Genomic DNA, 14207 nt, shown 5'->3' with positions numbered 1-14207 from the left:
TGTCACTTGCCAAGGAAAACCGCATGGTTTGCCCTCAGATGCCTTCTCCTCATGGCGGAGCTTTCCTACAGTAACTCTCCAGCAGGTGGCATCACTCCAATCGTTACAATAGTTTACACTATATTATACCAAGCCACCTTTCTAGTCAGGGTATACTAGCCATAAAACCTTGGGCAAGTCACTGAATTTCTGTGAGCCTCATTCATCAGAGAACTTTTTAAATTTTTCAAGCTTTTATTTTTTAACTCTGTCCCACCTCCCCTCCCCACACCGATAAAGCAAAACTCTTGTAACAAATAAATACAATCATGCAAAACAAATTGGATATTGATCACATCCAAAAATAGGTCTCATTCTGCATGTTAATCTGTCACCTCTCTGTGGAGGTAGGTAGCATTCTTCATCACTAGTCCTCTGGAATCATGTTTGATCACTGTGTTGATCAGAATACTTAAATATTTCAAAACCATTTGTTTTTATAACAACCATTGCTGTTCTGGTATGAATTTTTCTGGTTCTGCTCACTTTATTCTGCATCAGTACATTCAAGTCTTCTCAGGCTTTTCTAAAACCATCTTTTTTTTCTTTCTTTTTTTTGGGGGGGAAGAAGGAACAATGAGGGTTAAGTGACTTGCCCAGGATCACACAGCTAGTAAGACCATCTTTTTTCTTCATTTCTTACAGCGCAATAGTATTCAATTAAATTCAAATATTACTATTTGGCCAGCCAATCACCAATTGATAGGCATCCTCTTATTTTCTAGTTCTTCGCTACTATAAAAGAGGCTGTTTTAAATGTGTACTTCTAGAACTTATTCCTCTTTTGTCTCCTTGGGATTGTCCTAGTAGTGGTACTGATAAGATCAAAGGGTATGTGTACAATTTAGCAACTTTGGGGGCATAATTCCAAATCATTCTCCAAAATAGCTCTATCCATTCACAGCTCCACTAAGAGTAAATTAATGCTTCCTCCTCCACCCATCCAGAGTTGTTCATTTTGTAACAGGGAGCTATAACTCTCCTTACCAGATTGACTTATTTGTTCATAGACCAACTTTATTTGGAAGGGTAATGAATATAAAGGAAACGGTATACCTTCTAGACCACTAAGCAAGAATTTTGATCCCTCTTAGCTTTTAATAATATCACATTTGCAGGGGGCAGCTAGGTGGTGCAGTGGATAAAGCACCAGCCCTGGATTCAGGAGGACCTGAGTTCAAATCTGATCTCAGACACTTGACACTTACTAGCTGTGTGACCCTGGCCAAGTCACTTAACCCTCATTGCTGCCGCCCCCCACAAAATATATCACGTTTGCAAATGTCTTGAAATTGGGAGGGTAAGTTATGGTTAGGAAGAGAGACTTGAATGTGACCAACATACACTTTTGTGAGTCTCTTTGAAAAGCAAAAATCTGGATGCTTAATAAAAGGAGGATGAAAACACACACAAATTTTGGGACCAGTGTTGCTAGGCAGCAACAACCTTCCAGCTCTGTTACAGCTCCACACTTTAAACCATCATCTGCAGAAAAGAACAGATTTTTCCCTACATTTACTTGCTTGCCTATGGTTTTTCTACTTACCAAGTTCACAAGGGAAGAAGCTCAGTGGATGAGTGACTAACTAGACAATACTGAAGTATATTTCTCAGTCTTGAAAGATGAGGGAGGCCTCATATTTAGCCACCATTTGATCCTGCTGGCCAAGTTCTTGATCTTTCATTGATGAAGACCTGATGTCAACAGCCCTCCAACACTCTCACTTACATCTTGGCAATTATATGCTCCACTCGATTCCAGAGGGAGCACTGAAAAAATGTTGAGCTCTCTGTGGTTCTCAGAAAGCTGGCTACCTCTATCTTCCAGTTCAAGCCTTTTGGTAGCAGCACTTTTCTGTTAGCCAAAGGTTGCTTTGTATTTCTTATACATTTAAATACATGTGTTTCTATATGCCTACACACATATGCATGTGTACACATATATGTATACATATATGTAAATATGAATTATTCATTTTGTACATAAGATGGTTCAGTTGTCTCATTCCTGTCCAACTCTTTGCAATCCTATTTGGAGTTGTCTTGGCAAAGATATTGGAGTAGTTTGCCATTTCTTTCTTGAGCTCATTTTACAGATAAGGAAACAGAGGCAAACAGCATTAAGTGACTAGCCCAGAGTCACATAACTAATAAGCATCTGAAGCCAGATTTGAATTCAGGAAGATGAGTCTGCCTGACTCCAGGCCCAATGCTCTATTGACTGGGCCACCTTGCTGCCCCCATTTGTTGTTGTTGCTGTTGTTTGGTCATCATCGTCAAAGAGGATCAATGACATCAGGAGGGTGATGTCTTGACTTGCAACTGAATTGGATTTAAGTGAGACAGAGTTGGGCAAAGTCATCAGCTTTATTCTGCTGTCCAGAGTCATTGGAGTCCAGTGGCAAGACATAGGTCAAATGACTGGCATGCCCCCCACTTATACATAAATGCACACACATATATTTATACACATGTATATGTATACATACATGCACATACACACACACACACATATATATATTATTCAATTAGCCTCTTATAGCTCTTGCTTCCTACCCACTGAGAAGTTCTTTCCTCTATATTTCTTACTGCATTTCAGTGGAATTCAATCTCACAAATATGGCATAATCTTACAAACATGGCTCTGCTGTATTACAGTTCTTTACTTACAACTGTAGAAGTAAAAAGAATAAACCAAATACAAAAACAATGTCCATGTCTGCACTCCTCCAAGTGACCCAGTAGTCCAAGGAACCTAGGTATTCTTAGATTCAAGGCTCAGTGGCCACTCAGATCCTGCTACCTGTTTGGGTTAGATGCTGATTCATTGACACCAAATGATCTCATCTTCACCCAGGGCCAGTTACTCTGCTCTACTCTGGTCATTCTTTAATTCTGCCCTTTTACCACTGGCTTCATAAGCCTGCTGGATGGAACCTTTGGGGATTAACCTCACTATTAAAATCATGACAAGGGCAAGTGGTTGCAGGACCAGAAACATATTCCCTACCTGGGAATGGACATATTGTCTTTGTCTCTCCCTTTTTTCTGGCTTTGAAAACCCCATGCTATCCATATCCTAGGTCACTTCCTACACCATGCTAAATCTCTTGTTCTTCATTCCCCAGTGTCTTATGTGCATAGCTGCAGGCTCCAGCTACTGCCTTGTTATATTATATATACATTTATATGTCTCTAAAAAACAAACCTAACAGAATTTCAGTTTCTCCTATAGCCTCTTGTTCTTTTGCATGTTTTGAAATGTTTGTGTTTATAGGTGATTGTTAAGTTCACAATGAAAAAAGAAAAAGAAAAGATTTAATGGGAAGAAGGGGACATGATAGTTATCTTCGAGTATTTGAAGAGCTGTTATATGGAAGAATAATTAAATCTGTCGTGCTTACCCTCAGAGAGCAGACCTTACAGAGTGGAAAATTTTGTTTGTTTCAAGTCTTATAAGGAGACTCTTTCTAAAAGCCAAAGCTACCCCAAAGTGTAATTGGCTGCTTCCAGAAATGTAAGTTTCCTTCACTGGATGTTTTCAAATACAGATTGGATGGACCATTTTTTTTTTTTTTAGTGAGGCAATTGGGGTTAAGTGACTTGCCCAGGGTCACACTGCTAGTAAGTGTTAAGTGTCTGAAGCCTAATTTGAACTCAGGTACTCCTGACTCCAGGGCTGGTGCTCTATCCACTGTGCCACCTAGCTGCCCCAAAGGATGGACCATTTTCAAGAATAGCTTAGACTACATGATGTTTGAGGACTTCCCACCCCTGAGGTCCTGTAATTTTCTAACTGTAAACTGTAATTTGAAGCAATTCACTACATTTTTTTCTGTGCCTTAGTTTCCTTATCTATAAAATGAGGGTTTTGAACTAGTTACCTTAAAGTCATTTTCATGTTTAACATTCTGTGATTCTGATGGTGTTCTAATTTTTTCACTCATGGATTAGAAAGTATGGTTTTGTGAACCAAACAGGACAGAAGAAATGTTGTAATAAGTCGCCATTCACAGGTCACTAAATCAGGGACCATGATTCTTTCTCTGAAGTTAATACCTGTAGCTTCTACTTCAGATGACATGCATAGACCATATAACACTTGGATCATGTTAATAGTAGCATTTTAGTATTAGTAGTCCAAGTCAGTTGTGTGCTGCCTTCCTTAAGCCTTTGTAAAGGCAGTGTGCTTCCGTATTAATTATCCAAAGAGGGAGTATAATATCTGAGATGAGGTTCCCCTTGAGCCGTCAGACCAGTAGACACCTCAGCTCCTATCTGACATGTATATGGGATAGCCATCCTAAAGGCCACTGTATTATCCCCTCAGAATAATAAAGGGTATTCATTTGCTTCCCCAACACTACAATTCTAGGCTTTTAGAGACAGTGCTGAGGAACCTGTGCTAACTGGGCTTGGTATTTATCTAGGGGAGAGTATGAAATACTGCCCGAATGACCAAAATTTAAAACCTATGACTCTGGAGCCCCTGTTCTGAATCTGGAATCTCCTGTCTCAGTAAATAATCCCTCATGTACACAGGACACAGATATTCAACATAGGATGGCTATGTAGTTTAACTTAATGAAAATTAAAAGAAAATGACTAAGAACTTCTATATCAAACCATCATTCACCTTCAACGATCTTCCAAAACAATCTCTGGCTTGCTTCCCTGCCCCCCTCAATTCTTTGGTGTTGGAAAAGGATGACAGGGAAAATTCCTGAAACCCACATACCCAAAGATCATGGAAAAGGAAAAAGGAGTGAGAGGTATGTGTCTACTACCATGCCTCTAGGTTTTGGAATTTTCCCAGGGAAAGCTGGGGAAATATAGTGAGGGAAAGCTGGGTAAGTATAGACAGGGAAAGCTGTCTTCCTTTTCATAGCACCAGTCAGTGAGATTTTTAATAGCTGCCATGCTGGTCTTGTCACTGATCCAGGAACTGACTTGATTCTGTAGCACTGATGTCCACCATCTTGGACCCCAGTGAATCATTTGAATCGTTTACCTTAACCATAGTCACAGCACCTGTAGTAGGAGCCCTGACCTCATAGAAACTCAGACATTTCAACTGTACAGTCAACTGACTCTTGCTCGCATAGCAATTGGTCATTCCAGATCTCATCATGGTATAGGATAAAAAATAAAATATAAATAAATAAATAGACAGACAAATAAATAATTAAATGGATGAGTAGATAGCTAGATGATGGATTGATGGATGGATGGATAGATGGATGGATGGATGGATGGATGGATAAACAAAAGAACGAATGAATGAATGAATGAACAAATGAATGAATGAATTAACAAATAAAAAAGCCCTGGCTTTGGAGTCTCAGTTCTAATTCTACCTTTGACACTTTGCTACCTGTGTGACCTAGAGCAAGTCACTTAACTTTCAGGGGCTTTAGTTCCCTCATCTGTAAAATGAGAGCATTGGAGCAGCTGCCCTCAGATATTCCTTTATGTCAGCTTTATATCTAGAATCCTATGATCAATGGAAGTTGCTGATTGCTCTAGTTCCTCCTATGTCAAATAGGAAGTCTGAATCTCAAGGAAAATGGGAGGAAGAAGGCACCAAGATTCTTTGCCCACTGAAGATACTGTCATCTCTATTCTATCTGTATAGTTTCTCACCATGTTGCCCATGCCCCATGCTGCCCATGCTGCCCATTGAAGGGATATGGGGATGGGATCCTTGAATTCTCTTTCTCCTCCAAACATCATTCCAATACCAGCTGTAAATAATGATTCAAAAGCCTTGAAAAGACATGATCTAGGCAAAGGTTGTACTTACAAGCAGGGAACTTAAAATGATGGCTATGTACAGAGCTTCTTGCTTCAGTATGTCCCTCTTGTGATAGAGGCAACCTTCCCCCATGTACACTCTCCTTTCAATACCATTGGACCTCATTGTTTATAACTGAATTTTTAATAAGTTGGTTCAGAAGTGAAGCTAGGGAAGAAGCTGTGAACAATAGAATCTCTTAAGCATGTATGTCTGTAAGATTGACCCCAGCTTCCATTCTCCTGCTTTCCTCCCTTCAGTTGACATTGTGGTTGACCAGTTAAACTACACAAAGTCTTCCCTCCTTGAATCCTTCAGCCTCTTGTCCTGATGCTCATATCTTGAGAGTCTTAATATTGGGTCACCCTCATCATTGACTTTCTTTGCTCCTACTTCCTTGCTGCTGAACACCACTAAAGGAAGTCACACTACTATGCCATGTGGTTCTACTATACATTCAAGTTATCTTAGCTCACCTGGCCCCTCACAGTTATTTGGCACTATGTGCTTTTATTCTTCACTTATCGATTCTCAATCACACTTCAAAGAAAACTGTTCTAAGCTGTGCTGCCAAGGTCAATCCTTCTAATAGTTCCCTTTATGTCACTGATCATTTCTTTTCTCTTGCTTCAATCTCTCTCTCCTAGTTCATTCCTTGTTGCCCTACAAGTATGCTTAGATGTCCTCCATCCTCAAAAAACCTTCACTTTGGGGCAGCTAGGTGGTACAGTGGATAGAGCACCGGCCCTGGAGTCAGGAGTACCTGAGTTCAAATTAGGCCTCAGACACTTAACACTTACTAGCTGTGTGACCCTGGGCAAGTCACTTAACCCCAATTGCCTCACTAAAAAAAAACAAAACAAACCCTTCACTTGACCCTATCATCCCCTCAAGTTATCATCCCATATATCTCTTGACCTTTTCACTGCCAAAATCTTAGAAAGATTTCTCTATGCTCCCTGGTAACCTGGCTTCCAACTCCATGAGTAGACTGAAACTGTTCTTTCCAAAATGAACAATTATCTTTTAACTGCTAAATCTAATGACATTTTCTTGATCTTTACCCTCCTTGGTTTCTCTACAGCTTTTGAACCTGTTAACTACTTATACCTGCTGTATGTTCTCTTCTTCCTAGGTTTTATGACATTGCTCTCCTTTGGTTTTCTTTCTACATGCTCTTTGGTCTTTGTTGGATCATTATCCTTCTCCTTTCTTGAAAGCATGAATATTCCCCACAGTTCTTTCTGGGGTCCTCTTCTCTTGTCTCTACATTCTCCCCCTTGGTCCTTATGCAGTTGACCTCTGAACTTATATATCTAGCTCTAATATCTCTTTTAAACTCTAGTTTCATATCATTAACTGCTTTCTGAACATCTCTTGGACATCCCATAAGCATTTCAAACTCAATACATCTAAAACAGAATTGAATCTCTTTTCCTCCTCACTTCCTTTAAACTTCCCTTTTTCTGTGGAGGGTACTATACTTCTAAAAAATATCAGATTCATGATTTTGAGGTCATCTTTGACTCTTCCCTTCCATTACCACCTATATTCAATCAGTTGCCAAGTCTTGTTGCTTCTACCTCCATGATCTTTCACATCTATCCCTTTCTCTTTACTCCCACGGTCACTACTCCACATCACTTCTTGCCTGGGCTACTTTAATACTCTTAAAATTGATCTCCTTGCTCCCAATCTCTTCCTTCTCTAATCCATCCTTTACACAGCTAACTCTCTCTGTCTCTCTGTCTCTCTCTTTCTCTGTGTGTCTCTCTCTTTGAGCAATGAGCATTAAGCGACTTGCCCAGAGTCACACAGCTAGTGTCAAGTGTGGAAGACCAGATTTGAACTCAGGTCCTCCTGAATCCAGGGCCGGTGCTTTATCCACTGTGCCACCTAGCTGCCCCCATCCACACAACCCTCAAAACCATTTTCCTAATGCACAATCTGACCATATCCCAAAATTTTAAATGACTTCTAAAATAAAAGACAAACTCTTCAGACTAACTTTCAAAGCCTTTTAACAGAAGGGCTCCAAAGTACCTTTCTAGCTACATTTCACATTTCTCTCTCACACTAACTCTGCTCCAACCAATGTTGTTCAGTCATTTAAGCTGGACCCTCCCCTTCATGACCTTGTTTGGGGCTTTCTTGGCAGAGATACTGGAGTAGTTTGACATTTCCTTCTCCAGCTCATTTTATGGATGAGGAAACTGAGGCAACCAACTTGCTCAGGGTAACACAGCTAGTGTCTAAAGTCAGATATGAATTCAGATCTTCCCAACTCCGATTTCAGTGCTCTATCCACTGCACCACCTACCTGCTCATTTCAACCAAAGTAGACTACTAACTCATTAATTTAGCATCCTTTCTTCTCCCTCCAAAGAGGCTATCCCCCATGCCTGGGATGTATCCCTTCCTCATTCCTACTTCTCAGAATTCTTATCTTCTATCAAGATTCAGCTCAAGTTCTATCTTTTCCACGAACCCTTTAGTTGTTCATGTTCCATCCATCCCCAAAATATTTTATGCTTACTTATTTGTGTGTGTACTATATATTCTAAGGAGAATGTAAGTTCTTTGAGGGCTGGGACTGTTTTATTTTTGTCCTTGCATCCCCAGAGTCTCACACAGTGCCCAATAATATAGTAAGTACTTAATAAATGCTTGTTGAATTGAAAAGAATTAGGAGGTAGAAGGAGAGTACACCAAGGCGAGGAAATGCTAAAGACAAAGAGCTGATTTCAAAATTTTGAATAGAATTGGCCTCACATCCAAAAAATTCAGCAAACTCAGTTCAACTACCATTTATTAAACATCTAATATGTGAAAGAAACTCAATCCAAATCAATAGAGGGGATGCCCACCCTATGAAACCACAAATCATTAAAATGTTGAAGTATATAGGGTATTCCAAAAGTCTTGGGACAATTTTAAATTATTAAAGTTTAAATATAATACTCTTCTACTTACAGTCTTACTTCAATTTGGCACAGCCTATAAGTATTTTAATCCCATTAGACCCTTTGCTCTGGATCTTAAACTTCTTCATCATGGGCAGCCTCTCTCCTTTTTCTGGTGATCAACCAGGAATATCTTCTCTTTCCTTGGCCATGAATTCAGCTTGGCTCCCTAGAGAAGAAATATGTCCTTCTTTGACCATCCCAAGGTTCTCTCATTTTGGTTTTGGGTTCTCTCATCCCAGCTTACATATGTCTACCAGCTCCATCTTTGCTGATCTCAAAGATCCAGCCTCTGAATCCTCTCTTTATTCGAACCCATTTTTCTGGATCAGGTTTTCATTATGATTAAAAATAGCTAACATAGATTTTTATGCCCCAATTTCATGGAAGCGGAAATATGGGTTCTAGAAGGCTATGCCAACATAGTTCATAACATTGGGCAGGTCCTACCAGGCTAGAAAGGCTTCAAGGACAGTTCAATATATCTGTCATCTGAGGATCCGCTGAGCTTAGATTCATTTCTATCACTGTAACTCTAGAAGAAAGTTTGCAATTTTCATGAATAAAAGAATACCCATGCCAACAAAAATGGCAAATCGTTAAAATATTTAAAATATGAAATCATCACACCCCCTTCTTGGGTTTGAATCCTACCTCTGCTATTTACTATCTGGGTAGTTTGGGGAAAATCACTTGAATTCTATGAACCTCAGTTTCCTCATCTACAAAATAAGGGGGCTGGGCTAGATAACCTCTAGAGAGTACCTTTGAGCTCAAAATCTGTGATACTATAACTTCTATTCACCCACCTACCAATCTCCAATAGGGGATGGTCATATAACCACACATACAAAAATAAATGCAGATTATCCCTGAATCCCAAGAAGCTAGTCCTTGACCCCAAGGAGATTACAATGTCATGAGGGAAGACAACACACAAAAGAGAGATGAAAAGGGGGAAGGCACCCAGGTGGAGGCATGGGGGAGAAATCAGAGAAGCTACAAAATAGTGCATCCTGTTGGGAAATGAGGAGATGCCCATTCAGGGTCCCTTTCTTAAATGGAGATTTTGGAGTTCATGGCTCCACCTTTCACTCAGAAGGGCAGAGGGTAGGGATGAGGCTGATTCTATCTTGCAGGATGATGAGGTTTCCTAATAAGGTTACTGGGTCATGGGTAAGAGGTCAGAGAAGTCCAAGCATAGTGCAGCTTAGTGCTTATACTCTACTAGGAGAGGTGAGATTAGCATGAAAAACAGAAAAATACATTACATGAATTTGACCTATGTAGAAGTATAAGAATTCAGAGAAAAAAGACATTATTTGCAGATGGGAGAATCAGGAAGGGTGATACATATTAACTTTGTTATCTGCCCCCTGATTACCTCTTTATAAAACCAAAACAAGTGTTGCAAGCATGTGAAAATCCATCATAAAATGGTGTTAGACTTTAAGAGTTCCATGTCTTTTACCCTAAGTTTAGCTCAGGTGATACCTCCCTTCAACAAAGCCTAGGGTATTTTGCATGTGAAGGGAGATGTAATCCTGAATTGGTGGAGAGAAACTCATCATGATGAGTTCCCTACTAAGGGAACAAAATTAGTTCCAGAAATTCTTTGGGATAGATACATGTGGACAGAAGACAGTCCAGAGAGTAGAGAGGAAAAGACATTGAGGGGGCAGCTAGGTGGTGCAGTGGATAAAGCACTGGCCCTGGATTCAGGCGGACCTGAGTTCAAATCTGACCTTAGACACTTGACACTTACTCGCTGTGTGACCCTGGGCAAGTCACTTAATCCTCATTGCTCCCCCCACAAAAAAACAAAAAACAAAAAAGAAAACACATTGGGAGGTTCAGATATGTAGAAGAAGCTGATTTCTCCATATGTTTCTGATTTCTACCTTGACTCCTTAGAGACTCTGGAGTCAGAACTTCTCCTTGGATAAGATTGGACCTTCTCCCTTGGCTTGAGCTGAGATATCATCTCATTTCCATCTAAAGAGTTCATTCATTTGTGTATTTTCTGGTATATTCTAATCGGCAGAACTTTCATTTTTATTTGCTGTTTCCTTGCATAAATGGGTTTGCTTGCTATTTGCTATTTGTGATGGTCTTTTGTGTAGTCAGTCATCTTTTAGTGAGGAGTTAAGCTGATGAGAGTGGGCTAAGGGCTACCTTCCCCTGAAGAGCATCCAGAGAAGCAGCTTTTGACCTGAACTTATTATAGACCAGCAATATTTGAGAAGAGCAGACAGATATAATTCTAGCCTATTACGCCTCATGGAGATAGGTGAGGGGCCAAGCACAAACCCAATCACTTTATTCCTCCTGCTCCCCTCAAAGCAGAAATGAAAGTCTCTGTCAGAGAGGAGCGGGGCAGATTCTAGAGATAATCATTCATATAACCTGAGAACCAAGACTCTGCATTTAGTCAACCTATCTTAAATGGCACTATCCCTTACAAACCTTTCCTCTTCCCTCAAATATTTCTAGAACATTTTGTCTGATTTCTCTTTAGGATAATAGGATTCTAGATTTAGATCTGGAAGAGAACTTGCATCATTTCCAGCCTCCCTCATTTTATATATGAGGAAACCCAAGCCAAGAAATGTAAAATGATTTATCTAAGGTCACAGAAGTAGTAAAGGGAAAACCTAGGATTTGAACCCAGGTCCTTTTACTTCAAATCCAATACTATTTCCATTGGAACACACTTTACTCCTTGACTTATTTTACACTTGCCTATGCATACATCATGTTTGTCGGTGATGTTTAAAATCTAAATTGTATGGTTGCCTTAAATTAGAAACTTTAGCACCAGTCTTTGGGCATTAAGCATTTATTAAAGCATCCCAAGTATTCATGTGGAGTTCAGAGAGTTAAGAAAAGGCCTATCTAGCCTAGAGTTCCAGCCTGGTTGGGTTCTTCCTTAAGTCCTCCACCACAAGCCTGCTTCAAACCACGAACTCTTCTCAAACTGAGTGTGGGAGCTTTTTATAGGTCTGGGGCAAAGGTGGTCCTTACACACTGCCTCAAGCTGATTGGTTCATGTCATCCAAATCCATTGGTTCATTGGACTTGAAGGTGGTCTCAAGTTGAGTTAGCTTCTGAGAACAATACCTTCTTAAGGGCTGGTCAGGTGTGCTTACAATCTAATTAACTTGAAGCAGGCTAATCAGCAGTCAATCACTCTCACTTAATTCAATCAGTTTAGATTAATCTCCAGGTGGGCCTTTGAGTATCTGCTAAATCCCATTATTTTATCACATGTCCAAGTAGGTTGGAACCTCATTCTGGACCCTATCCATGGATAGATTTCTCTCTGCTTCTTATCATAATGTCTAGCAAGCCATGTCTCCTGCTGCCCAAGCAGCAAAAAAAAAAGAAAGAAAGAAAGAAAAGATACGAGGAGGTGTTCTTTGCACTCTTCTTTGCAGTGATGAGGGACTATGGCTGTGGGACACTGTATAAAATGTCAGACTTTTGTGATGTTAGTTACTTTGTTGAACTGTTTTCCCCCATCTTCTATTTTCTTCTTTGTTATAAGTGATAGCTCTCTTATAAAGAGGATGAGGGATATGTTGGGAAATACAGGTGATGTGAAAACTGAAGATATCAATGAAAAGTCATTGAAATAATTTCTGGAAGGGAACAAAGGAAGGCTTTTCTATCCTCTGTGTTCCAGGAAGAAAATGGGAAGAATCTAATAGCAAATGAAACTATTTTCATGATTTATCCAAGTTTGAAAAGAAGTTTAGATATCAAGGCAAGGTTTTTAGAACTCACACAATCTGACACTGGTGAGTTGTTCTAATAATAGATAGACCATGGGAATAAGAGTAACTTCTTGACTATTAAGGATAATGAGGAAACACCTCACCATACACTATCCCAAACTCTAGATAATCAACAGAACATGCTAATCACAAGCCATTTTCTCACATTTGTTAAAATTTCCATTTGTACTGTTAGTCTGTGAACATAAACACTGATGCTTAAGGAAATTGTTTCCTAAACTATTCATGGTACCAGAAATTATATGGTTGTTGTGCAATTTTTTAAAAGTTCTATCAGAAAAGTCTCCCCTAAGTCATCCGGAAGATGAATCAAACATTTGGGTGATATGGTGTTCCTAGCTAATGAATCAACATTAATCAACTCAAGAATCAGTATCTCAATGGGATGAGTGTGAATGTCATCTCTCTCTAGCTCCCTTCTAAGGGGGCAGTGAAATGACAAGAGACAGAAGGCAGAAGGACAAGAATAACATTGATGACACACAGACATTTGGATCATAGAGAATAACAGAATGTCAGAGCTAAGGGAGAAGGAGTGATCTTTAGAGGTTTTTGGTCCCAATCTTCTCATTTTACACAGAGGTGAAGGGACTTACCCAGAGACACACAACTGGTTAGTGTCACCCCTGGGACTAAAACCGAGACTTCCTGACTTTCAGCGTAAGTGCTTTTTCTGCTGCATCACAGATGGCTCTTCTGCAAACTGTACAATCCTCCTCTGAAAAAGCAGAGTTGGCGGGGAAATAGGGAAAAGTGATTCATACAGGCTGAAATACTTAAGGGAGCACAACTAAAAAATTATCTCTTACATGAAATCCACCATAAAGAGCTCCAATAAGAGGTGGCAGGTAAAAATAGATTTTCATTCTAGTGAAGAATGGAAAGTTTCCCATTCTAAGAATTGGTCTTCTTATTCAGAATGAATGAACCTAGCTCTCCTATTATATACAAGGTGTATTAAATCAATGGAATGGGATCATGTGGGCAGGTTGAGCATATGGTCAGTTTTTCAGGAGCCCCAAGAGCTCAGATTCTTATAATACTTAACAAAATATTTTATCGTGTTTACTTCTATTCTAAGGCAGTATTTGAAAATGCCTTGATTGTTTCTCAGGACTATGAATTGTTTTGAAGGATCTTAATGAGTTAGTAAGGAAGATGAGTGTAAGGGAAGAAATATTTTTGACTCCATATATAGATGAATCACGTTTATGAATTTTTAGCACAATAAAAAGACTGTTTTGTTTTAAATTGGTAAAGATGGGGAGAGAAGGGAAGGTTAAATTTCAACCCAAAGTATAAAAACATACATAACCCTACTGGAGAAACTTAGCTTTGATTGTACAAACAATGGTGCATTGTGATTGCTTTTTTGTCCTGACTAGTGGGTAGGAAATTCCTAGGGAGAAAACTCCCTCTCTGTTGGGATCGGCAACTTTTAGTTTCAGAGACTTGACTGAGGCACTGAAGTAGTTTGCCCAGGGTCATACCTTCAATACGTGTTACATGCAGAATTTGAACCCAGGTTTTCCTAACTCTGAAGTCACTCTCTACCCATGAGGCAATGCTGTGTCTCAGATACACCATTTAATGCTCCTCAATTTACATTTTAGA

Source organism: Dromiciops gliroides, chromosome 4 (assembly GCF_019393635.1).
Source record: "Dromiciops gliroides isolate mDroGli1 chromosome 4, mDroGli1.pri, whole genome shotgun sequence".
Classification (NCBI taxonomy): Eukaryota; Metazoa; Chordata; class Mammalia; order Microbiotheria; family Microbiotheriidae; genus Dromiciops; species Dromiciops gliroides.
Note: the sequence above shows the minus strand (reverse complement) of the source record.